We start from the raw sequence: 24,432 nt of genomic DNA, 5'->3' as shown, positions 1-24,432 counted from the left end.
AATGTCTGAACTGATAGCAGGGAGTTCAGCATTTTGAGAAAACCTCACATAGGACGGCAGGTGACATACAAATGCATTCAGGAATCTGGTCAGTATGATGCTAAACATTGGCTGTGAAAAACCTGCACCCATGCCCACAGTCACCTGAAATGAACCCGTAGCCAAGTAATAGAGTGCAGAGAGCACTTGCACTTCAGTAGGGATGGCATACTGGTTCCGATTAGCCAGTCTCAGTGCTCGATCCAGTAATGCACAAAGTTCATGAATAGTAGCACGGTTGAGTCTGTAATTGATAATGATGTGATGCTCCACCATGGTCCACGAATCAACAAGTGGTCTGTACACCAATGAGGCCCTCCCTCGCCACAAGGCTCTGTACCTAGAAGGAGTGAAGAACACATGTGAGGAACACACATTCATCTGCCCAACATGGTGAATATTGAGCACTGCTGGCATACAAGTTGATGACACATATGCATTGTGGGATGTTTAACTTGAGTGACATGTCCTCAATGATACATCTGGACTGTTGTGGTGAGTAAATGTATATCTGTTCGTGGCTATGAGGGCTGGGGACAATAGGGCCTACATGGGGCATACGAGCAATTTATACCTGCGTAGTACTGTTCAAAATGTCTGCCCCCTGTAATCCAGAATGTTGTAGTGGAAGTGACCTCATACCGCCAGCGGTTGTCATCATGGCGTAAGGCAGTGTTCATCGCCATGCAATCATTCATTGGTTAAAATATGTGTCAATGGGGAATATGAGCCTATCATGATCTCCACCGGCGGTGGCGGTGCACACAGCCAAAGAGCGTACGCCAACTCGTCACCCCAACTTCACTTGACTCCCGGATTACGTGCATGCAGGTACTCCACTGAGTGTTCTTCTGTGTCCTGACTCTGGTCCTGGAAATGGCCCGACTGACATGGGAAAGGGCCCGGCCTTCACCATCGAGGAGCTGGACAAGCTGGTGGACGGGTTCCTACCCCTGTATGCCAAGCTCTATGGTCAACCAGAAGTACAGGTGAGTAGGCAAATTGGGGGGCATGGATGTGTGTAATGGTGGTAGTTGGCTGTCAACATGTGTGCACGATTTGACACTGTGCAGTCGTGGGATTCCTGACATGCTGCGTGTGTGAGGTGCTGTTATGCTGTTGTAAATGTCCATTCCATAGGGGACGTATGGCCAGCTGTATCTAATGGGCATTGTCTGACCTCTGTGTTACATTTTCTCTGTGTCCCATGTAGGTCAGTGCCCATCAGAACAGGGGACTCTGGCAGGGAGGTGCACCCTGGGGGTCTACAACCGGCGGAGCACCCACTGCAGGAAGCGGTGGGAGGACCTGCGGCGCTGGGCCAGGAAGACCTGCAAGGCCCAGCTGGGGACGTCCTCCCAACAAGGAAGGGGTGCCCCCCCTAATGGGCTGCATTCTGGCGGTGGCGTATCCGGACCTGGATGGGCGTTTGAAGGCTGCACAGCAGACACAAGGGGGTGAGTACAGAAACCATTGTATGCCTCCTTGATGGATGTGTGGGTGTGCTGTAGTATGTATGCTGTCTAGTGGCAGGGACTCTGACTGATGTAATTTTACATATTGACCCCCATTGAATGTTAGGTTGTAAGGGACAGGTCTGCAGTACTTCAGGTTCTTCTGTGATGTTGGAAAAGGCTGTAGAGTAGGGTTGTGGCCACTAGTCAGGGGCATAGCCATGTGTATAGCGGTCGGTGCTTCATGGTGATATATTTACAGGGTAGGCGTATGTGTGAATCAGTTATGTACATCCATTCAGCTATTTACAAGTGTCTCTCCTGTTTTGTCTCCCCATCCCTGTTCTCTTGTTGTGTCTGTGTACGTCAGCATCATCTGGCAAGGGAGCAGTGGCACTGGCGAGTGGGGATGCAACGGCCCACGCTTCCACAGAGGCAGAGTCTGCCGATGCCAAGGGGACCAGTGGGTTGGAGGGCGAGGGGAGTACCATGGGGGAGACAACTACCACTGGAGGTAGTGACTCTGCTACCTTCTCCGATGGGAGCTCCCTGGTGGTGGGGGACCATGGTGGGCTCACCCATTCTGTGTCATCTTCTGCCACCCCCCATATCATCACCGCCCTCCAAGTTGCCCCCCACCCAGTTGCCCGTGCCCGCTCACCCAGAAGGGTGGGCGTCTCCTTCGCCCCAGGCACGTCATCCCCTGTCCCAGTCAGCCCTGCTGCCCTCACGGAGGAGGCTATTGACCTCCTGAGGACCATCTCTGTAGGGCAGACAACCATAGTCAATGCCATCCAGGGGCTAACAGCTGTGGTGCAGCCAACCAATGCATACCTGGATGGCATTCACGGTGCTGTGTCTGGCCTACAGAGATCTTTTCGGGCTCTGGCCTTCTCTTTGACAGCAGCCAGTGTCCCTGGTCATTCCGCCTCCCCTCCAACCACCTCTACCCCTTCCAGCACCCCACATCACCTGTCCTAAGCACACATTCTGACAGCCATGCACACACCTCAACACACAAGAAGCACACTAAAAAACACAAGCACCACACTTCCCACCACAGACATACACACAGCCAGCACACAAATGCACACACACCACCATCCACTTCCCCCAGTGTGTCCAACTCTTCCGCCTCCCTGTCTGTCACCTCTACATGCACACTCACAATCACTACGCCCTCATTCACTGTAGCTGACCCCATTCTGCCAGTCACCACTACATCAGACATCCATTCATGCACCCCAGACACCACACCTGCACTCACCACAACAACTTTAGTTGACACATGCAGCACACTCACCAAACTTGCAGACTCACAGACAACATACATTTACACTGGCAGCCTGTGTTGTCCCACTGTGTCCACCCCCCTCCTCCCAAGACACTCAAATGTTCCAAAACACCCAACAGACATCCACCACACCTCAGCATACTGTCCATTCACCTGCATCCACGTCACATACACCTACACCTGTCATGACCACTCCCTCTACCTCCACTCCTACACCTTCCTCCAGATCCACCCCGACTTCCCCTAAAAAACTTCTCCTATCCTGTGTTGATCTATTCGAACCCATTGGCCCATACCGTCTCATCCCTAACCATGCCCACCTCCTTGCCCTGTCCACTCCTCCCACGTCCCAGTGCGCCCCTGTCCACCCTTCCCATTCCAGTGCTAGCTCCCCTGTGAGCAGACGACCCGATGCTGGCCCAGGAACATCTGCCACGCCCCAGCCCAAGGCCGCTCCACCACCCTCAAAGGCCAGATCCAAGCCCCCTCCACCTCCCAAACGTACACCCAAGCCCCCCCCACACGTAAGTCCCCACCCCCACCAACCCCTGCCCCTGTTCCCTGAAGTGCCTGGATGCCCCATTGTTGCCCCTTTAAGGTGTAGTATCATTTGCACTTGTGGGAGTCAAGTTGGGGCCATTTGGGCCCATCTGACTTTTTAATGTGGACTGGCCATTGGCCTTCTATTGGACTTCTGTTGCTCCTGCAGCGTGAGAAACGTTTGTGTGGCCAGTGTTGGTTTTGTCACACTCTGGATCCGTGGTTCATCATTTCTTTGGGTGGGGTGTCTTGACCTTTTGTTGGGTAAGTACCTCTTGTTCAGGTATGTATGGCTTGTGCTGTTGTAAGGGGTTGTGGGTGCATTGCGGGGTGGGTGTAGTGGGTGGTTATGTAACTGTGCCCTTTCTCCCCATGTTTAGTAGGAGTGCTGTACTTCCCGTCATCGTCTTCGTCGGCGGTCTTGGTATATTGCCAGGAGCAGGGCTGGCATGATTTGTAACTCTCTCTCCATGTCTGCTTTGGCATGTTGTGTGAGCCTCCGGTGAGTGTTTCCTTTTATTTGGTTCTTTTCTGGCTGACTTTGTGTGGCAGTGGTTCCCACCCCGGAACTGACGGCGGTCTTGTGCTTCATTATTTGATGGGCGGATTGGGCCTTTCCGTCGGCCTGTGGACGGCCTCTTCCGTCATCATTGGCATTCCTCTGCTGGCGGTGAGTTGTTTTCAGGTTGCCTGGTTTTCATGTGCTTCATTATTTGGCATACCAGACCGCCTGACTGTTGGCAGTAGTTACTTCCACCGCCGGCGGTGTGGTTTTTACTGCCATGTTCATAATGAGGGCCTTAGTACTTACTAACCCCGACGTCTTTTAAAAAATAACGGGTAAGACCCATCTAATAAAACATCATATTCGTACTTTGGGTGATCATGTGTCCCGACAAAGACTCTATTGAATATCAGAATCTACAAAACAGATGGTTGAAAAGGAAGTTACGGAGATGCACAAAGCAAGGATTATTGGACCCTCATCTAGCCCCTGGTGTTCACCTATAGTCCCAGTCCCGAAACCGGATGGTTCTATCTGGTTTTGCATTGATTTTAGAGAGGTAAATGCGCTTTCCCATTTCAATACATATCCCATGCCAAGGATAGATGACCTCCTAGAACAGTTAGGAAAAGGACGATATATGACTACTTTAGACCTAACGAAGGGATATTGGCAGATTCCACTAGAAGAAAGAGATAAAGAAAAAACAGCATTCGCGACACCTTCAGGTTTATATCACTTCACAGTCCTGCTCTTTGGCCTCCATGGATCACCAGCCACCTTCCAAAGACTAATCAATATGGTAGTATGGCCTTTTCAAGATTATGCGGCTGCATGTTTAGACAATATTGTCATACATAGTGAAACATGGGAGGATCCTATTTCACACTTGTCTAGCATATTGAAAGCTCTCAGACAGGCGAGCCTAACAGCAAATCCAGAAAAATGCAAATTAGGAGAGGATACCATCAACTATTTAGGATATGTGATAGGACACAGAACCCTCAAGCTACAAATGGAAAAAGTATATGCTATCACCCAAATCCCTTTTCCAAAGCGGAAAAAAGATGTCAGAGCCTTCCTAGGTATGGTAGGGTATTATAGGCGTTTTATTCCCCATTTTTCCAATATTGCAGCTCCCCTAACTGCCCTTCTTGAAAAGACTAAACCTAATCTAATACCCTGCCTAACAGAGTTGGAGAAAGAATGATTTCTACGGTTGAAACATTTATTGGCCACTGAACCCTTTTTACACTGGCCAGATTTCCACAAGCCTTCCAAGTCCAAACTGACGCATCCGACCAAGGGTTAGGAGCTGTTTTGTCTCAGAAAGGCGAGGATGGAGAGTATCACCCCATTGTATACCTTGGCAGAAAACTGTTGCCCCGGGAAAGACATTATCCCACAGTAGAAAAGGAATGTCTCGCAATAAAATGGGCCATTGAATCACTTAGATATTATTTATCAGGACGGTTCTGTACTTTGCTTACTGATCACGCCCCCTTGACCTGGTTCTCTCAACACAAAGACACGAATGCTCGTGTACTGCAATTGTTCTTATTACTGCAATCTTTTTCCTTCCAGATACAACACTCCTCTGGATCCCTTCTTATCAATACAGATTATTTATCTCGATGTATCTCTGATAAGTGGCTTCAACAGCCACTTTCTAGGGGGAGTGGATGTGACGAAGCGACGCAACCGGCGCTGGACAAGACATACCCCGGGGGCACTCAGGAGAGTAAGAAAGCTAACCTGGAAGAGCCGGGATCTCCCGGGAAGCCCGACCTCGAAGAAGACCCGGAAGCTATAGGGGTTTTAAACCCAGTACAAGAAGAGTACAGGAGGAGTTCAGGGGAGGAGGAAAACAGACAGAGGACGTCAAACGGGACGAACAGAGGAAGCTTGACGACGGAACCAGGAAAACGACTGAGAAGAGGAGAGGCACCGACAGCTATGGAACCAACGAATGCAGAGAATGCCTGAGAGAAAGGAGATGTGAAAGGGCCGGCCACGTTCAGGGAAGAACATGGCCCATTCAGGTACAGGCTATAGCCTAACAGGTACAAAGTGGGGGCGGGCGATTTTAAAACTTAAGAAAAGAAAAGGGGGAAGTGGGGGCAGACAAAAAAATCACGGGAGGGCACAGAGCTTATTTTTATTTTGTTTTGTTTGTGATATATTTTCTCACTGAGTACCAGATGATTTAAAAGAAAGAACATAACAGATAAAATTTGTGAACCAAAAGGGAAAGAGCAAGTCAAGGCAACCAAGAGAACATAAAGAGAGAGAGAGAGAGAGAGAGAGAGAGAGAGAGAGAGAGAGAGAAGAAAAGAGCTACAAGACAATCCAGAGTAGGAATAAAGTAAAGAAGGACACCAAAAGAAAAGAGGAGGAAGAAGAAGGAATGAGAAAGAATAATCTTGTTGTGCAGTCAGTCAGAGAGAGAGAAAGAGAGGGGAAAACAAGAAGAGAGAGCAGAGAGAGGAAAATACAAAGTCAGAAAGAAAAAGGAAAAGAGAAGTAAAAACAAAACATACCTGCTAAAGGCCTATTTTCTGTCTCCTTTTCTCCTATACACCTCCATGGTTGGTCTGTGAGACGTCCAGCTGAAAGACAAGATAGAAGAAAGAAGAAACAGAGTCAAGAAGAAGAAGAATCCCAGAAGATTTACAAACATGATCTATTAAAAGAAAAAGAAAATGCTAGCAAAGAAAAGAGAAGCAACCATATAAAAAGAACACAATTAAAAAAAGAAACTGTACTAGCGCAAAGTGATACGCCTGAAAGCCTCCATTATTACTGTCCTGTCATAGCATCTATACTGGAACAGAAAGCACACCCACTCCATAAATGTGCAGGCTATAGTTGATCACCAGGGATTGTTTACCATCATCTTGGCCAAGTATTCTGGTAGTGTACATGATTCCTTCATCTGTTGTCACAGTACCATCAATATGCACTTCCAGGACAGACGATATAGCAATGTCCTTCTTGTCGGTAAGTCCATAAACCTAGCAATATACACAAGGCACAGCAACCCTGTAGGACACACAATACATAAACCACTACATTGACACGTGGGTAGGAAGACACTGAGGTGTGACACAGGTAGTTATGTTGGACACCCTGACACAATGGGATACACACAATGGACAAATGACGGCTGCCAATAACAATAGATGCCACTCAAGAGCTACAAGGGTCCAATGCAAAGCACACAGTGACAATTGATTGACCTGCACTGGAAGTACAATTTGGAAGATGAACCATTTACTATTACATTAGGCCACATAGTCAATCCCACATCCTCCCAAGCAATATGTACTGTGGAAGGGGTGTGCAGTGTGTGTTTCTGCAGGTCAAACACCATGAGGCACATAGCATGATGATGCTGACTCACATGTAGGTGACATGGAAATACTGAGGCAGTAACAAGATCACACATCACTCCTGGGGTGACGTTACCAGCTAGCAATAAGGAAGTGGACTGTGCTATGAACACATATTGATGTGCCACTAAAGCAAACAGCACACTGCTGCACATACTGAAAGAGCCAATTCTCCATCAAAATAACAGATGTACAGGGAGATGGCCCTTTCTGCACACATACATCCACCTCTACAAGGCAGTTAGCCAGGTTACCTGGAGCAAGTTCAGTAGTGTAAGTGTACGGTTGCATATGAGCCACTGGCAGAGGGAACCACAAAGGTCGACATAAAACCAAGTCACACATGGGACAATTGTACGTGGTCAATACTGAAAACCTCCCTGCTGCCAACTTAGGGAGATGTGCTGGGCATTGTCACCAAGCCTAATCAAAGGGCCTCACTTCTGGATTTCATCAGCAAAGACATATGTCTAAGTGGATGGGATGTCCAGGCCATGGAGTGCAACCATGTTACCACCACATTGGAATCTATTGTGTGTGTGGAAGTATCATGTCCCCTCCAGTGAACGCACACTTGCAGCTCACTACACACTTCAGTTTGGAAACTAAACCATAGATATCAAGTCAATGAGCCAAACACAAGTTGTCAAGTCAAACAACCCAGTGCAGAAAGAACCTCACAGAAGTCCAGGATCTCACACAATCCCAAAAACACATATGAGTCACAGACGACACACACAACACAAGATATCAACTGCCATGCTACATGACATTCCTGGTGCAAGCAACAACAAAATACTTACTCCTATTTTATTTTTCATCTGATCAGGTTTATGGGATCCAGCCATGGGTCATTACCCTATTGCCCAACCCAAGCACAGCAGCAGAGCGTCCCTATAATGAGGCACATCGAAGGACACACACCATTGTTGAATGGACCTTTGGCATCCTGAAGTTCAGATTAAGGAGCCTTGACATCACCGGAGGCAACCTCCTACATTCCCCAGAAATGGTCTACAAGATCATATTGACTTGTGCCATCCTACACAACATTTGTGTTAGGAGGAACATCCCCCTATATGAACCCGAACAAGAACTGCCTGAGGAGGAGGAGGAGGTGGATGGTGCCAGGGAAAATGAGGGGGAACATCCAAACACAGCTGCAGGAATGCGTCGCAGACAGCAGATAGTTAACAACTTTTTTCAACAATAGTCACTATAAACACATTGTTATGATATGTAATTAAACACCTCACTTTATCACTCAATCTTGCTCTGGGTACTTATTTATGCATCACATGTTCTTTAGGAATGTGAGTATTACCTCAGGGAGCATGTCACAAAGACAAATCTGACTACTTCTGATACGACATCACATGTGAGGCGTATGGATGTACAGCAAACATCACACACAATTTGTAAAAAAAGATATTTTCTATTTCACATATGAAGGATGAAATCATAGGACCCCAGCATATGTCAGACATCCACGTTGCCAACATGGTCTACTCTGCACAAAATACACAACTATGACATCTTCAATCATAAGGTAAATAAGCACATTATACATGAGGCAGTGGATGTGAAATATCAGTGGTAACACAAATGTATGAACAGACCCCTGGCATTAGTAAGTGACATTTGCTATCTCTGCAAGGAGCTTGTGTGACAAGAGGTGCATTAATCCTGAAAATGGATAGCATGAGTGTCCCAGCAATGGTCACAACACATGCCCTGCACAGTCCATCCCTGGTAATAAGTCCTGCCAAGTGTTAAGTCTCTGCCCTCCCTTCTCTAGGGAGTGCTGTAAATGGACTGTCTGTACCCTGGGAATCATCACTAACACTCACCCAGAATCATTTTCTGACTCCTGTTTGCTTCTCTCTTCTATATGGCATGCAATAGAACAACTAAATTAACCTGCAGGGACTTCAAGTCCCATAATGCACTGCCTGGTAGTAAGCATTGTGATCTTCTGTCCATAGCTTCCCATGGGAAAAGTCCAGTTGTTCCCTTATACTGGATTCACTCCTCCAGGACTTGTGAGAGACTGAAGCTGCACGCACCTGTGAGCTATCTCGTGCAGCCCAGCCATGTGACTCTGCCCTGGCCTTGCTGCTGCCTGGAACTGCTTAAAAGCTGCCATTTCCTGAAGCTCCTCATTGTGCATTGGAATACAATTCATTTGTATACCAGAGCCCTTGTTGGATTGTGTTACAGTCCTGATTATGCCTGAAACTGCTCTCTGTTTACACAGTGCTGTTCATGTTTGTTCCAGTCAGACTCTGGTCCCTGTTTTTCAGCCTTATTCATGTTGAAAGAGCCTGCTTCCTGTTAGCCAGACCTGTTCCAGTCTTTGCGTCAACCAGAGCCTGTTCCATGTGCCTGCATTTGCCTCCTAGTTGGTTCCCTTGCTCTCCGTTTCCTCTTGTGGTATTGTGTCTGGTAAGTGTACTATCAGTCCTCAACTGTATAGAATTGTATAATTTTGTATTTGTACTGACACATGGTTTCCAGGAGGCTAATCAAGCCCCCATTCTTTGTCTAGTTTTGCATGTATTCATTAGTGATTAACAGTGACAGTGTGCTATGGCTGTATTCCTGGATTTGTTACTGTGTCTCCAGCCCGAGAAACAAGGGCTAGTCTCATGTATGTAAGGACAATCCATGTTTGTGCCCTGAGGGTCCAGATTCAGATTCACTTCTGCCGCCACCTTTCGATGAGACTTGCATGGTGACTAGCTTGTGAGATTAATCTGCACAGAGGCACTGACGTTCCCTGTTGCTGTGGGAAGTTCGGAGCCCTACCCTGTGTACAAACGTAGTGATGAGCCCTGAGTGTTTGTCCATTACTGACCCGTTACATATTTGTCCACACTAAGGTTGCTCTGTCTTCACTCTTCTGTATTATCTGCCGTACCATAGCTGCCCTATCCCCTTGTATGCCTTTAGATTGATCTTCGGCTTTAGGACAAATCTGCCTTGAAAGATACTCTGTGAACTCAAGGGTTGCCCCAATAGACTCCTGACTAGACCTGCACGAAACCGTAACACCATGGGGCCCAATACTGACACAGGGTACATATGTCCACACACTTGAACTGGACACTTTTGTGCAATTCACCTCTGAAAATATATGAACACAAAAAATAGGAAATCATGCGCAAAGATAGTATAAATGTGGAATGCAGTTCTACCACATGTGGCCAAACACCAGAACACACACTGCAAGGCATACCATCCTATCTAGATACAGGCTGCATGCATGTTAAATAATAAAAAATCATTGCAAACACAGTTTGAGTCAGAAATGTTGACGCAAATCCATTGAAAATACACGCAAACGAATGCTAAACATCAATGGGTCCCTAGCTTTAATTTCACCAGCGCACCCCACGCATGGGGATATCCATGGAAATAGTAGTTTTCGTGTAATGCATGGTATTTTGCCGCACATGTAGGTTATGCATTGAATATATTCATGCAAACTACGTATGCGTCAAAAATACACGCAAGATGGAAAATGGGGTGCAAATGGGACAGGAAGTGATGTAATAGGAAATCCTGTTTACAGAAATGGTACAGAGGGGGTACTTTCACTTTCACTTTGTAGTCTGTGATTTTTCATGACTGTGGGGCTGTGTGTTGGTGTTGCTCTCTTGAGGATTGTGTATATTGTATCTTGTGTGGTCTATCTTTTCTCTTTTGATGTATCTTTATTGTATATTGTACCTGTGTAAGTGTTTTTGTGTCTTTTATTGTTGTCTGAATTGTATTGGTACTGTCGGGTGTCTGTTTGGGGGTTTGATTAGTTGAGGTAGTTAGGGTCTGTAATTATGGTTTGTAAGTTTCCTTTTCTCTACTTTCTTGTCCTTTATTTTTTGTTTGAAATATTGTACTGTACCATGTCGGAAAGGGCGAGGCCGAGTCACATGGCTGAGGAGGAGCTTGCGGCATTTGTGTGCCTGATGTGCCACTTCCTTCCAATGATGCTGGAGGCAGCGGGCGGTGTGATACAGGGGTATCACACGGAAGCAAGGGGCTGCGTTGGGCAAAGGTGCTCTTCCACCTTAAACGAGTCTTCAACACCTCCCGGAACAAGCACCAGCTAAAGCATCGCTGGGCTGACACTGGGACACGAGAACAGGACCTGCTGGACCACCTGGGTGTGGTGATCGTTGGCCCTATTGGTGAGTATCACATTGACAAATGTGTACAATAGAATGCTCCTGAGTGACAGTAGCAGATGTCTTGCCGTGCTGTATGCAATGTTTGTGGCCATGTGGAATGCAAGTTGAACAAACTGTTAGTGTACCAATACTGAGAACAATGTAGTCCAGAGTTTCGTTGAGCCATGTCCGACTATAACCTTCACAAACAGCATAGTTTACTGAATTTTTGTGTTTACGTCAGGACATATATTCATTCAAATGGACAAACCAAAATGTTCCATTCTGCTATCACATTGCACAATCACAAAACAGAGTTTTCTAGTGGCATTTAGGAATAGGCGTTCCTATCCTATTATTGAGTCACAGGCGGCTATTTGTTTTTTTTTTGGGCACAAATGCAGGCATTAAGCAATTGCAATTACCATCCGTTTCAAGTTGGTGCTAATCCATTAGCAAAAGGGGAGGGGTCCCCATGGGATTGCTTCCTCTTCGTGAATGCATGGCCAAAAATTGTTTCTGAGCAGTAAGTTGTGCCAAGGACCACTGACTGCTTCAAAATAATATTTCAGTAATAAAATAGTTTTTGAAAATACTTTCTGTTCACCCATGTTCAAAATGAGACCTACCTCATTATTATTCAATAGGTAGGTAATTTGCTACCCCAGTTTTGAATTGCAAACAGTGTCATTTTGAATGTTCTACCTCTAATCATCCAACTTGCTAATTGCTAGTGGCTAAGTCTTGCAATGTGTGAATCACAAAACCTGATATAGGTATATATGGCCCTGAGTGACACATTTCAGGTGCAATGACTACACTTGTGCCTATGCATTCTGTCAATGATGATCAGCTAAGACTCTGTCAGCATACCATATTTCACAGATTTGGGACAGTAAAGTGGGCAATCCATGTTTAGCGCTACATTGTCATCATTACACACACGTGATCCCTGCCATCATGTTGGCATAGGCGGCATAGACTGCTTAGGGGACACTGCCAATGGGGCATTTGTTACCTACATACAACTGTGCCACATCTGTTATGGGCCACTGAATGCACAATAATTGCTGACAGAAAATTGACCCACATGTCCATCACACAGTTAATCATTGTCCCTTGATGTACAAGCCCCAATACCTGAGTAACTTGTATAGCAGTGCACCAGGGAAGTGCCATTGCAATTGTCACCCAATTACAAATCATTATATGGAGTACCGTATGAAACGGATTAGCCACAAAACCTTGTAGTCAGGTTTAGCACCACATGATTGTTAGGCCCAGTGCATGTGTGCATATGTGTGTCTATCAATCACTGGAGTGTCAGTGTCAATGCAATTTGCAGTGGTATGTCTGTTGGAGTGTCTACATGCCTGATCTGAAGCTCACTCATATAAAATGTCACACACTGTGATATGTTGTTCCCACGTTTGTACAGTGTTCAGACATTGAGCATATATCTCCTTTTCATGTCTTACAGGTGGGCCGGCCCCCTATACATCGAGGAAGTGGCTTGATTCGGGGACCCAGACGTATCCAATAAGTGTGAAAATGTCTGTCCTGTGTTCTGATATATGACTTGACTGGAGGTTGACATAATGTTCCATACGAGGGATAGACATTCACAGTCATATCTTGGGAGTCTTGTGCTGCGCAATAGGCAGCAGCAGGTGAACAAGGTGATTGGTAGGCACGTGTAGGCCTACATCTGATTTGGAGGTGGTCCAGTGTCAGTATATTGACAGCAAGTCATACCCTCATTCACACAAGACAGTGATACATCAGTTTTCCACACAAAATTGGGCATCCCTGTATTGTAATGTACATTTAGGACTGTATGGGTGACTGTCCCCCAGCATCTAGTCCCAAATGTTGTACTCCATTTACATGGCGCTTCTGTGGTATGTTATAGGCGTGCATACAGGTCAAGGCCAGATGTATGCTTGCGTCAATGTGGGTGATTTAGGAAATGGGTCTGGCAGATCAGATGTTGATGGTTGTCCACGAATGGAAACATAAATGTAGATGTGATTAACCAATGGATACCTCACTCCTAGTTGGCAGGCCTCCTCACATGTGTTCTACTCACTAAATCCATGCACAGCTGGAAATGGCTTCGTGCTTATCCTTGACTGTTGTGATGATGTATTGCATGCCCATCCCCCCTGAGGCACAGGGGTAGGGGAGAATATATATGTAGGTAGGTGTGATGGTCACAGTATAGATGACAGACATCTAATTCAAGTATGCATGTGTCCCAAACAACACTGACTCCTTATGATTAGCAACTGCATACCATCCTGCGAATTACATATATAAATCACAGGTCTTGTGTTCCTTGAAGTTGATCCAGATGATAGGAATTAGTCGGCCTGGCCCATGTTAAGTACTTGCTGCATTTGCATTATGACACACTGCACTACATTAATGCACAGATCACTTTATTTGGTACACACATTATTGTGTATTTCTGTGCTGTTAAATACTTGATGGGTAGGCCGCATTGCCATGTCATTCCTCAGGGACAACGTATTATCTGTACTGTGATTTGGACTGCATTTGCAATTTGAGGGAGAGTGTTAGAACATCATCTGTACAAGCATCACACAATGATGACACAAATTATTGCCTGTCTCATTTTTACAGCTGCCAACATGAATGCGACTGAGATTAGAGAGTTCTAGAGGTGGGCAGTAAGATACAGGCATATCCTGGATGTGGAATCTGGCTTTAGAATGATGGCAAGATGCTTTCATCTGGAGAGAGCCACAGGAGCATTGCGGGCTTTTAATCAAGGGGGCCCGGCATTGGCCACATCAGGTGTCGCCACCACCATGACTGCAGGCAGTGGCACAGTGGCCATCAGTATATCAGCCACAACTGTTGCACCCTTAATTTCGGGAGCTACAGCCACAACACCTGCTGCACCTTCACTTCCAGCTGCCCCGACCACGGCACCTGCAGAATCAACAACATCAGGGACGCAGACCACCACAGCAGCTGCTTTGGACATGGCCGCAATCAGGCAGCTACAGAGGGACATGCAAAAGGTCCTGAGGAAAATTGACAGTCTCCAGCGGGACGTTGATAGGAATAGCCTATCCATTAAGAAAACTCTCAAAAGGGCAAACCTCTAACTCCTGCATTGCCTCACCCCTAATTCCGTTCCCTCCCTCCTCTTTCCTTATCCTGGTTATTAGTGGGTTTAGGGGGTTTAGTGATAGTTTTGAGTAGGCTAGTAGTTTCGATAGGATTAGTAGGTTGGGGGTGGGGAGGTTATATTATTAAATATTAGTTTGTGGGTGGGTGGGGGTTGGTGTTGGCGCTTTTGTGTATTCTATAAAATATATATATATATATGACATTTCAAACATACAAAAAACTTATTTGTTTAGTATTAGTTAGTATCTGTTTAGGTTAGTATATATTGTCCTGCATGTGTCCCGTCATATAAGGGGGGTCAGGGGGTAGACGTTTAGAGTGTTTAGTTAAATGTGGTAAGTAAGTTTAGCGTAGGGTATTTAGGGCCAGTTGTGGGTAATGTATAGTTAGGATAGGTAAGGTTAGTATAGGTGTGTGACATAGTTTCAAGTTCTCTCTTATACATAGTTATTAAAGTTTTAGGTACTCCTTTACGACATGTGTCATATACTTGGGGATCTGGGTTTTTGCATGAGTGTACAGTGCCAGTGTGTTTCCCTAGCTACGCACATATGTCCTCCCCCTCAATGCTGTTGTCTTAGCACTATGACACTAGAGATGTTGCATGGTGGCATTGCTGCAAGTGTGACACAGGCACAGGGGTAGACCCTGGAATGTGCAGCATGGGTATGAGATAATCATGTATAACAGTGTGTATTTTGTTTGCATAGGATTGCAATATATGTAAAAGAAAAAATGCCTACTACACAGCTACCTACGTTTACTCAAGCACACTACAAACTGTAATACAAATAAATTATGTAAAGGTCTCTAAAATTCACAATGTGTATTTTGTTTTTCACATTAATTTATTTTCAGTCATAATGCCCACACCATGAGCGCGATGACTCAAAAATATGCAGACTTTTAACATAGTTAGGCAACACATTCTGAGTCTTCAGGCATCTCAGGTAAGAAAACGTGAGAAAGAATTGCACAATTCACTACACTGTGACACACACAATAGGCCAGTTGCATTGATCATAACACATGTATTGGCCTTTAGCATGATGCATTGCACCCGGAGCATCAAATGGAATACACACATCAATGCCAGTGCGTCAAAAACAATTCACTAACCTCTCAACCATATCTATGATGCCATGTGAAATAACTTTACTTTGGCATGAGTAATCTTGCTGACATACAGGAGTATATTTACAACAAAGTGGCACCGGGTAGCATAGCAAGTGATTTGGCTGAACTGCCCTACGCCACAGGGAAAGGGCAGACATGCACTGTATTTATAACACATGGTGCATTTCTGTCCATTTCCTGTGAGCTGGTGCACAATTGGCTGCCTAGTGCCAATGCAGGCACCTTTGCACCATGGTGTAAGGGTGCCTGGGTTGCATGCAGGCTGTTTTTGGGCAGGAATTGATACCTTCCTGTGAAAAAACAGTCCATGAAGACATTTTTCTCTTTCTATGTGTGCTGCAGAATGCAGCACACATGGAAAAAGGAAAAAAAATAGGAGAAATTAAAATATTTCTCCTCATTATGCCTGCCCTCAGAAGGCAGACGGTTTTGACACATTCTCAGGTTGACACGTCTTTATAAATCTGGGACTGCATCAAAACTCATGGGTGTTGCATGTAATAACCCACCACAATGCCCATGGAATGTCTCCCAATGCACAGTAAGGCAAGGCAGAAACTTGCACAGCCTTGCCTTACTCCATATCTACAAGGCTATGAAAAGCCACGCAAAGTGGCTTTGCGTGTCCTCATAGATATTCCTGAGGGGCTTGTGCCACTGGAGCATCAAATAAAGACTCTCCTAAATAATTCCCTATGTTCTTATATTCCTAATAATTGTCACTCTACATGCCACGACTAAGATGGAATTATTTCACACATAGGCACACTTTGACCACTTAAATGGCACACGTAGCTAAAGTTTGTATCTATATTGTACAACTATAGGACCAATGGAAGTGTGTCAAAGCAGTGAAATAATGTTTATTACTGTATATATTACATCACGCATATTGGACCAGTAGCATGTGTAAAAAAACACGCATCGCCCCTAATGCATGCTGCATTGTACCAGATTTGTACCCCTTATTGAGGCCAATGCATGTACAGATCAGTATAAGTTCCAATGCTCTGAGCCTTAATTTTCCAATATCAAAATTACCATCTATGCTTCAGAAAAAACAGCTAATTTGCTAAAAACATGAGGCAACTCAGAGAGGAAATGACACAATGGGTGTGGCAGGCTGAAAGCTAGGAAGTGTGAAGTTTATTTCACTTTCTCTTAGTCACTGTTAGTCTGTGATGGGTGTTGATGACTCCACAGTGTTTTTTTGTGATTGTTGGTAGTTTGGTCTTGTCTGTTAGTGCTCTGTGTCTCAAAAGTGTTTCATTGTTGCCATAATTGTCATTTTATCTACTTTTCTGTATTCATTGTCACTGCATTTTTGGGAATTTATCTTTTTGTGGGGTTCTATTCTAGGGGTAGATTAAGTAGTTTGGGGTTTAGTTTTGTTAGTGTTGTGGGGAGTGATAGGAACAAGTTGGATGGAGAAATAATTTTTCAGATGTGGAGTTAAGGGGCTTCCTATGGCTCATCATGTACTACCTTCTGAGGATGTTTGCGGCTGGGGGCAGGGTGAGCCAGGGATACCCTGCCAAAGACAAGAAGGACCGTTGGGAGAGCATACACTGGTATCATATGCACAAATTTGAGGTAGACCGGACCGCCTGCCAGATGAAGCACAGGTGGGCAGATGTGGTGGCAGGGGAGGTCAACCTCATTGAGTTCCTGGGCTTGGAGATTGGCCGACCTGCCGGTATGTATGATTATACATTCTAATGTGTGTGAAGTAGTGAGGTAATAAATAACATTTTCCGTACATCATATAAAACCTGCTTTTTCATATTTTTAACATCCAAGATTTTTCTCAAAATGATATGAAATCACTTACATAATAAATGTAAACAACCTTTGTGGTGTATAACTGGGAGTGTGTGTTGGGTATTTCCATCACCTAAAATGTTGCAGTGCTGGTGCTAACGTCTCAACCATATCTATGAGACCATGTGAAGCAAGTTTACGTGTCTTAGAATGGCCTCATAGATAGAGTAAGGCTATAATGTGTTAAAATATGTTTTGGCTTACTCTGTGTCAGGGAGGCCCTACATGGAAGTCTGCTGGCTGATCCCTTGCAATGCAACACCTATGGTTTGTTAAGTTTCACCAAAATTACAGTGCCATGTATGATTGGTGATGCGTCACTTGCTCTCACCTCCCCAGGGGATGTGCAGTGCTTAGCTTTTTCTCTATACCTGCTTGTATTATTCATATTTCCATGTGTGCTGCATTTTGCATGTAGCCTGGCTGTGTTCATGTTGTTGTCATTATCAGATATTTGATACTGAGCTTTTAGTTAATTCTTGAAATTTGGCCTAGCATAGTTTATAAGATAGACCTGTAAGCATACATTAAAGCATTGTTTACAATGCTATGTTCCAATTCATGTCTTCCTGGTGGACAATGACCATTCACATGTGAGAGGAAGACACATTCCATGACCTTAATGCTACTGGTAAGTTTTATGAGCATTCGCATGTTGAATGTTTATATCTTTGTGTGATCCAAGTTACATGTGACATTGTAATGAGTTGTGGTAGGGAATGATCACCTACTAACAAATTGCTGTCAGTCTGTGAAACACATCAGAACCAAACCGCATATTAATTGGGAATGAGCAAGGTAGCTTCCCATTATGAATTTAGGGTGCATGTAAGCAGACGCACATGATCTAAGCTTCTAGCTATTTGGATAATTTCACGTCTATAGTCATGTAGCTTTGGGCACACTAACCATCACCTGTTGCAGAATCTGCAAGTGTTCAACATAAACAAATTAGCTGTTAACAAACATGACAGTAAGCTATACTATTAGGTTTGATGTATGTAGTATCACAATGAAATGTGTGTTGCTAAGTAGGAATAGCTAGTGGTCAGTTGTCTATGTTGAAGATAAGTTTAAACACAGGTACGGAATATGTGCAATATCATCTCACAGACACTATTAGTATGCCTATATAGGGAGCTATGATGGAATCTCAGGCACACACGGTGCCACATGCTTTGCATTAACATGCAGAATACTGCGCCCTTAAGTGGCACACACTTTAGATTTCCCAGCTAAACATATATCTGTTCGATTAACCCTAAGGGTGTAAAACCATACCAGCTGTGTTAGCCCTCATTTTGCACTCAAAAACATACCCTTCCCTGTAGCAGTATGCCAGACAAAAACAAATAATGCAAAGTATTAATGGGTGACATCTGGGTAGCCATAAAAACAGGATTGTAATGAGTATTAACAACATTTGTCTGTGAATTGAAAATGTTAAATTATCTAAATGCAAATTATCCTTGACAAACAACTGATGACTTAGGGACATGTGTGACTGTCCATGTGTGAGTTCATTATCATGTGGATACCTAGAAGTTGTTATAGTTGGACTACCGTAAGGTATGGTTGTTGTGATGCAGCCTCAGGTGTACGCAAGCCTCACTAAGAGTCATGGTGCACGAGTGCCTGCATTAAATGTAACAAAGTACTGTCTCTGATGTGTGCTCTGGCATGCATATACACCATCCTGCTAAGCACTGTATAAATCATGCTGTGTTCAGACCAATGCAGGCTTGAGGAACTACATGTCACATTTCCTTCCAGCTGTATAAATGTAAGCAATACCAGTCATGTTTTGGAGATAACTGACATATACATATCCATGTATGAGCTACCTGCCACTGCCTAAGTTAAGTCAGAAATGCACAGGGGCTTTTGTGACTCCATATAGTATATGCAACATAGAGGCATACTACATGGATTGTATCACCTTGTCCACTTTCACATTTATGTATGTTAAACTCCCTGCCCGTTTCCATAATGAAAACACTCCACCCAATTTACAGACTCAGGACAGACCCAAAACTATGGGCCTCATTACAACTCTCACAGTCTAAAGACTGGCAGGGTGGTTGTGGTGGTCATGGTGGTGGTCATGGTGGTGTGGTGGTCTGAGCACCATATTACAACCGCGGTGGTAGCACCATGGTCAGACTGCCAGCACAGCCAGATTATGAGCTTACAATGGCCTGGCGGTGCTGGCAGTGCTGACTGTCCTGGCGGTCCTCAGCGCTGCCCTGGGGATTACGACCCCCTTCTCTGCCAGCAATTTCATGGTGGTAACACTGCCATGAAAAGGCTGGTGGAGATGGGGTGCAGGGCCCCCCCGGGCCAGCACCGTAGGTATGTTCCCTGTCTGTTTTGCAGACAGTGAAAATTACAACGGGTTCTAGTGCACCCTATGCACCACAACATTGCGGCCAGATTGATTACAAGCCAGAGACAATGCTGTAGGTCATTTCCTGCTTGGCCAACGGGCAAAAACGCAGGTTCTGCCCGCTGACCCAGCGGGAAACTTGTAATGGGCCCGGCGGGGAGGCTGCCACATTGCCAGCAACCTACATAAGGCCCTATGTGTCCTATAGGAAATATGTACATCATTATGACTGAGAATAATGGTTATGTAGGATCTGGTGTAAGCACAAGATGAACATATTTGCATAGAGGAAACAAATACAGATGCCCATGTAGGGACAGTATCTTGCACATATATCCTTTGTATATTATTGAGTTGCTGCGGTCATGCACATGTGTATACGTCATGAAGTAAACTATTTTAATATACTTCCTGTACATGTGCTGCTTCTGCTAACAAAGTTTTGAAATTACCACCCTAGAAAACATGTCTGCAGACACACACAAGACATTTGAAATGAGGCGCCAAGGAGTACAGGTGAATGATACGTATGTACACACAAGTGCCAAGGCAGCAGTGGCATGGAATTTCCAACATTCCACATGCCCCCACAGCTGCAGGCCCCACCATTCCAGGTACTATTCTGAGGGAACTGAGGAAAATCTGCACCACCTTTGAGAATAGCAAGCAGGAGATGGCTGCTCTGAGGCAATACCAGGACAATAAAGAGGAGGTCCTGCTCCAAATTTCACAACTGATATGAACATTGTTTATGACCTGAGGGTGTGGAAGGTGTAGGGATTTAGAGTTAGTTATTATTTATTTATATAGTTAGTGTTAGACCAGAGAGCCTTAGGTTAGCCATCCCCCAACTTTTTACCTGCCTCCCTCCATTTCTCTGACACTGTTTTTGCTGGTTTTAGGACTCTGCATACTTACCACTGCTGGCCAGTGTTAAAGTGCATGTGCTCTCTCCCCTAATCATGGTAACATTGGTTCCTTCCCAATCGGCATGTTTAATTTACCTGTAAGTCCCTAGTAAAGTTCACTACATGTGCCCAGGGCCTGTAAATGAAATGCTACTAGCTGGCCTGCAGCATTGGTTTTGCCACCCACATAAGTAGCCCCTTAACCAAGTCTCAGGCCTGCCATTGCAAAGCATGTGTGTGCAGTTTTACTGCCACTTCGACTTGGCATTTAAAACTACTTGCCAAGCCTTAAACTCCATGTATTCTTCATGAGTAAAAGGCAGGGCATGTACTTATGTGTTTCACATGTCCTGGAAGTGAAACACTCACAAATTCATCTTCCACTACTGTGAGGCCTGCTCTTCTCAAAGACTAGCATTAAAACTGCCCTCATATACTTTTAAGAGGTAGACTCTGATCTGGAAGGATTAGCCTTTTCATATTTAGTATGGCCAGAATGGTAATAGAAAATCCTGCTTACTGTGAAGTTGGATTTAATATTACTATTTTAAAAATGCCACTTTTAGAAAGTGATGATTTCTCTGCACTTACTGCCATCTGTGCCTTACAGTCTGTCTCCAATCCACATCTGGTCTGTGCTGACTGACAGCTCCCCTTGTGCATTCCACCCAGAGAGCCATAAACAGAGGAAACTCAGTCACATCTGCATTTATCTACATACTGAATGGGTCTCCCTAGGCTCTCTCTTACGTTTCAAAGGCCAGTGCTCTGCCCTCACACAAAGGACTACTAACCCCCCCACAGGGATCCTGGCAGACAGGACTGGGCTGAAAGGGGAACTTGTGCACTTCAAAACCACTCTTTGAAGTTTCCCCCACTTAAAAGGCATTTTGTGTATATAAACTGGGTCTCTCACCCCACAAAATCAGACACTTCTGGATCTACACTTGAACTCTGTCAGACGAACTGCCTGGCTGCCCAAAGGACTCATCTGGACTGCTTTGCTGAGAAGGACTGCTGCCCTGTGTGTTGCTCTGCTGCCTGCTGGCCTCTGACTGTGCTGGAAGGACTCTACCTTCCCCAAAAGAGCTCTCCAACGGCTTGGATTTAGCATGCCTCCCGTTCTGAAGTCTCAGGGCCAACAAAGCTTCTAGCTAGTTCACTGACTTCAGTGACACCAGTACCGACTTCAGCGGATCCAGCACAGGCGTCACTGCCTGCTCTGGCTCTGTGGTCCTAGCTGAATCCAACGATTTCAGTCTGCAATGCAAGTCTGACATTGCTGCAATGACGCTGACGTCCCACATTGTTATTGCGACACTGTGAGGTGGACACATCACGTCTTGACTGACTGGATCAATCAATCCCCACTGGCTCACAAGGAACTGACGCCTTACCACAGATGCCGCACCAGCCCCACCCACCACCACAAAAAATTTAACTGATGCCTCGCCTCCGCTGCCTCACAGTATGGAATCAATGCCTCACCTTGCCAGACGCTGTAAGGGACTGACGCCATACCGACTCCAGTGACGCCTCACCTCCACGACTCCATGGAAAGTCATTGTTTCTTCATTTTCAAACGTACTGTACCTGGGGGTCTGTGTGACTCCATGAGCGTCGCCTGTGGCATCAGACTATTGGGAACGACTCTGTTAACAAATGACACCATCATAGTCCCCGTTGGAGCTATGGTTTTGTAAGAACTTTATTGGGATTTAATCTTTAAAAATTCATAATCTGCCTTGTGTGCATTGAACTTTCATTGTTTTGACCTTATTTCAGTCAGATAAATATTGTCTGTTTTTCTAAACCTGTGTGGTGTATTTATGAAGTATTTCACTTTGTTACTGTGCGGGTTATTGCACACATATTTTACACGTTGCCTTCTAAGTTAAGCCTGACTTCTCATTCTCAGTGCCAAGCTACCAGAGGTTGAGCCCAGGATAATTTGGATTGTGTGTGACTTACCCTGACTAGGATTGTGGTACCTACTTGGAGAAGGTGTAGGAGGCTGGCCTGACGTATAGTGGAAACCTTGTGGTACTTACACTTTGTGCCATGTCCAGTTATCCCTTATTAGTAGATTAGAGGTGTTCTAGCAGCTTAGGCTGATAGAGGTAGCTATAGCAAAGCAGCTTAGGCTGAACTAGGAGACATGCAAAGCTCCTACTATATCACTTAGCACTATCTCAAAAGAAAACACAATACTCAGAGTTACTAAAAATAAAGGTACTTTATTTTAGTGACAATATGCCAAAAGTATCCCTTAGGAGGTAAGTAATATACACAAAATATACACACAAACCAAAATCAGGTAAGTAAACAGTTAGAAAAGTAGTGCAAACACTGTAGAACACAATAGAATGCAATAGGAGACCATAGGCCTAGGGGCAACACAAGCCATATACTCCAAAAGTGGAATGCGAACCACGAATGGACCCCAGGCCTAGTGTAGTGTGTAGAGGGTCACTGGGAGTGTAAGAAAACACTAAGGAGTAAAGTTACCCTACTACCCCCAGAAAGACAGTAAAGTCGAGATAGGGGATTCTGCAAAGACAGCAACTGATTGAAAAGCACTGAAGATGGATTCCTGGACCTGAGGACCTACAAAGGAAGGGGACCAAGTCCAAGAGTCACCCAAGTGTCCAGGGGGGGGGCAGGAGCCCACTAAACCCCGGATGAAGGTGCAAAAGGGCTACCTTCGGGTGGAAGAAGCCGAAGATTCTGAAACAACGGAAGGAGCCAGGAACTTCTCCTTTGGTCAGAAGATGTCCCACGGTGTGGTGAAGGATGCAGAGTTGTTTCCACACAGAAAGACCGGAAACAAGCCTTGCTAGCTGCAAGAGTCGCGGCTGACGATTTTGGGTTCTGCCAGGGCCCAGGAAGGACCAGGAGGTCGCCCTTTGGAGAAGGAGACAGAGGGGGCACTCAGCAACACATAGAGCCCATGCAAAAGCAGGCAGAACCCGCAGAAGCACCTGAACAGGAATTCAGAAGATCTGAGCACAGCGGTTGTCTCAGCACAACAAAAGGGAGTCCCATGAAGTTGGAGTACAACTCAGCGAGTTGGGCAATGCAGGACGGAGTGCTGGGGGCCTGGGCTATGCTGTGCACAAAAGTGCACAGAAGCCCTAGCAGCTGCAGTACACAGGATTACTGTCCGGTGTAGGGAGGCAAGGACTTACCTCCACCAACTTTAGACAGAAGGGCCACTGGACTGTTAGGGACACTTGGATCCAGCTCCTGTTTTCCAGGGACAACGCTCGTCAAGATGAGAGGTGACCCAGAGGACCTGCGATGCAAAAGTTTGGTGCCTGCGTTGGCAGGGCAAAGATTCCATCGACCCACGGGAGATTTCTTCTTGGCTTCCAGTGCAGGGTGAAGGCAGACATCCCTCAGAGCAGGAAGCAGTCGAGAAAGCCGGCAGGATGAGGCGCTACAATGTTGCTGGTAGTCTTCTTGCTACTTTATTTTTTTTGATTTTGCAGGTGTCCTGGAGCAGTCAGCGGTCGATCCTTGACAGAAGTCGAAGAGAGAAATGTAGAGGAACTCTGGTGAGCTCTTGCATTCATTATCTACTGAGAAGCCTACAGGAGAGACCGTAAGTAGCCCTCAGAGGAGG

This window comes from Pleurodeles waltl, chromosome 6 (assembly GCF_031143425.1).
Source record: "Pleurodeles waltl isolate 20211129_DDA chromosome 6, aPleWal1.hap1.20221129, whole genome shotgun sequence".
Taxonomy (NCBI): Eukaryota; Metazoa; Chordata; class Amphibia; order Caudata; family Salamandridae; genus Pleurodeles; species Pleurodeles waltl.
Note: the sequence above shows the minus strand (reverse complement) of the source record.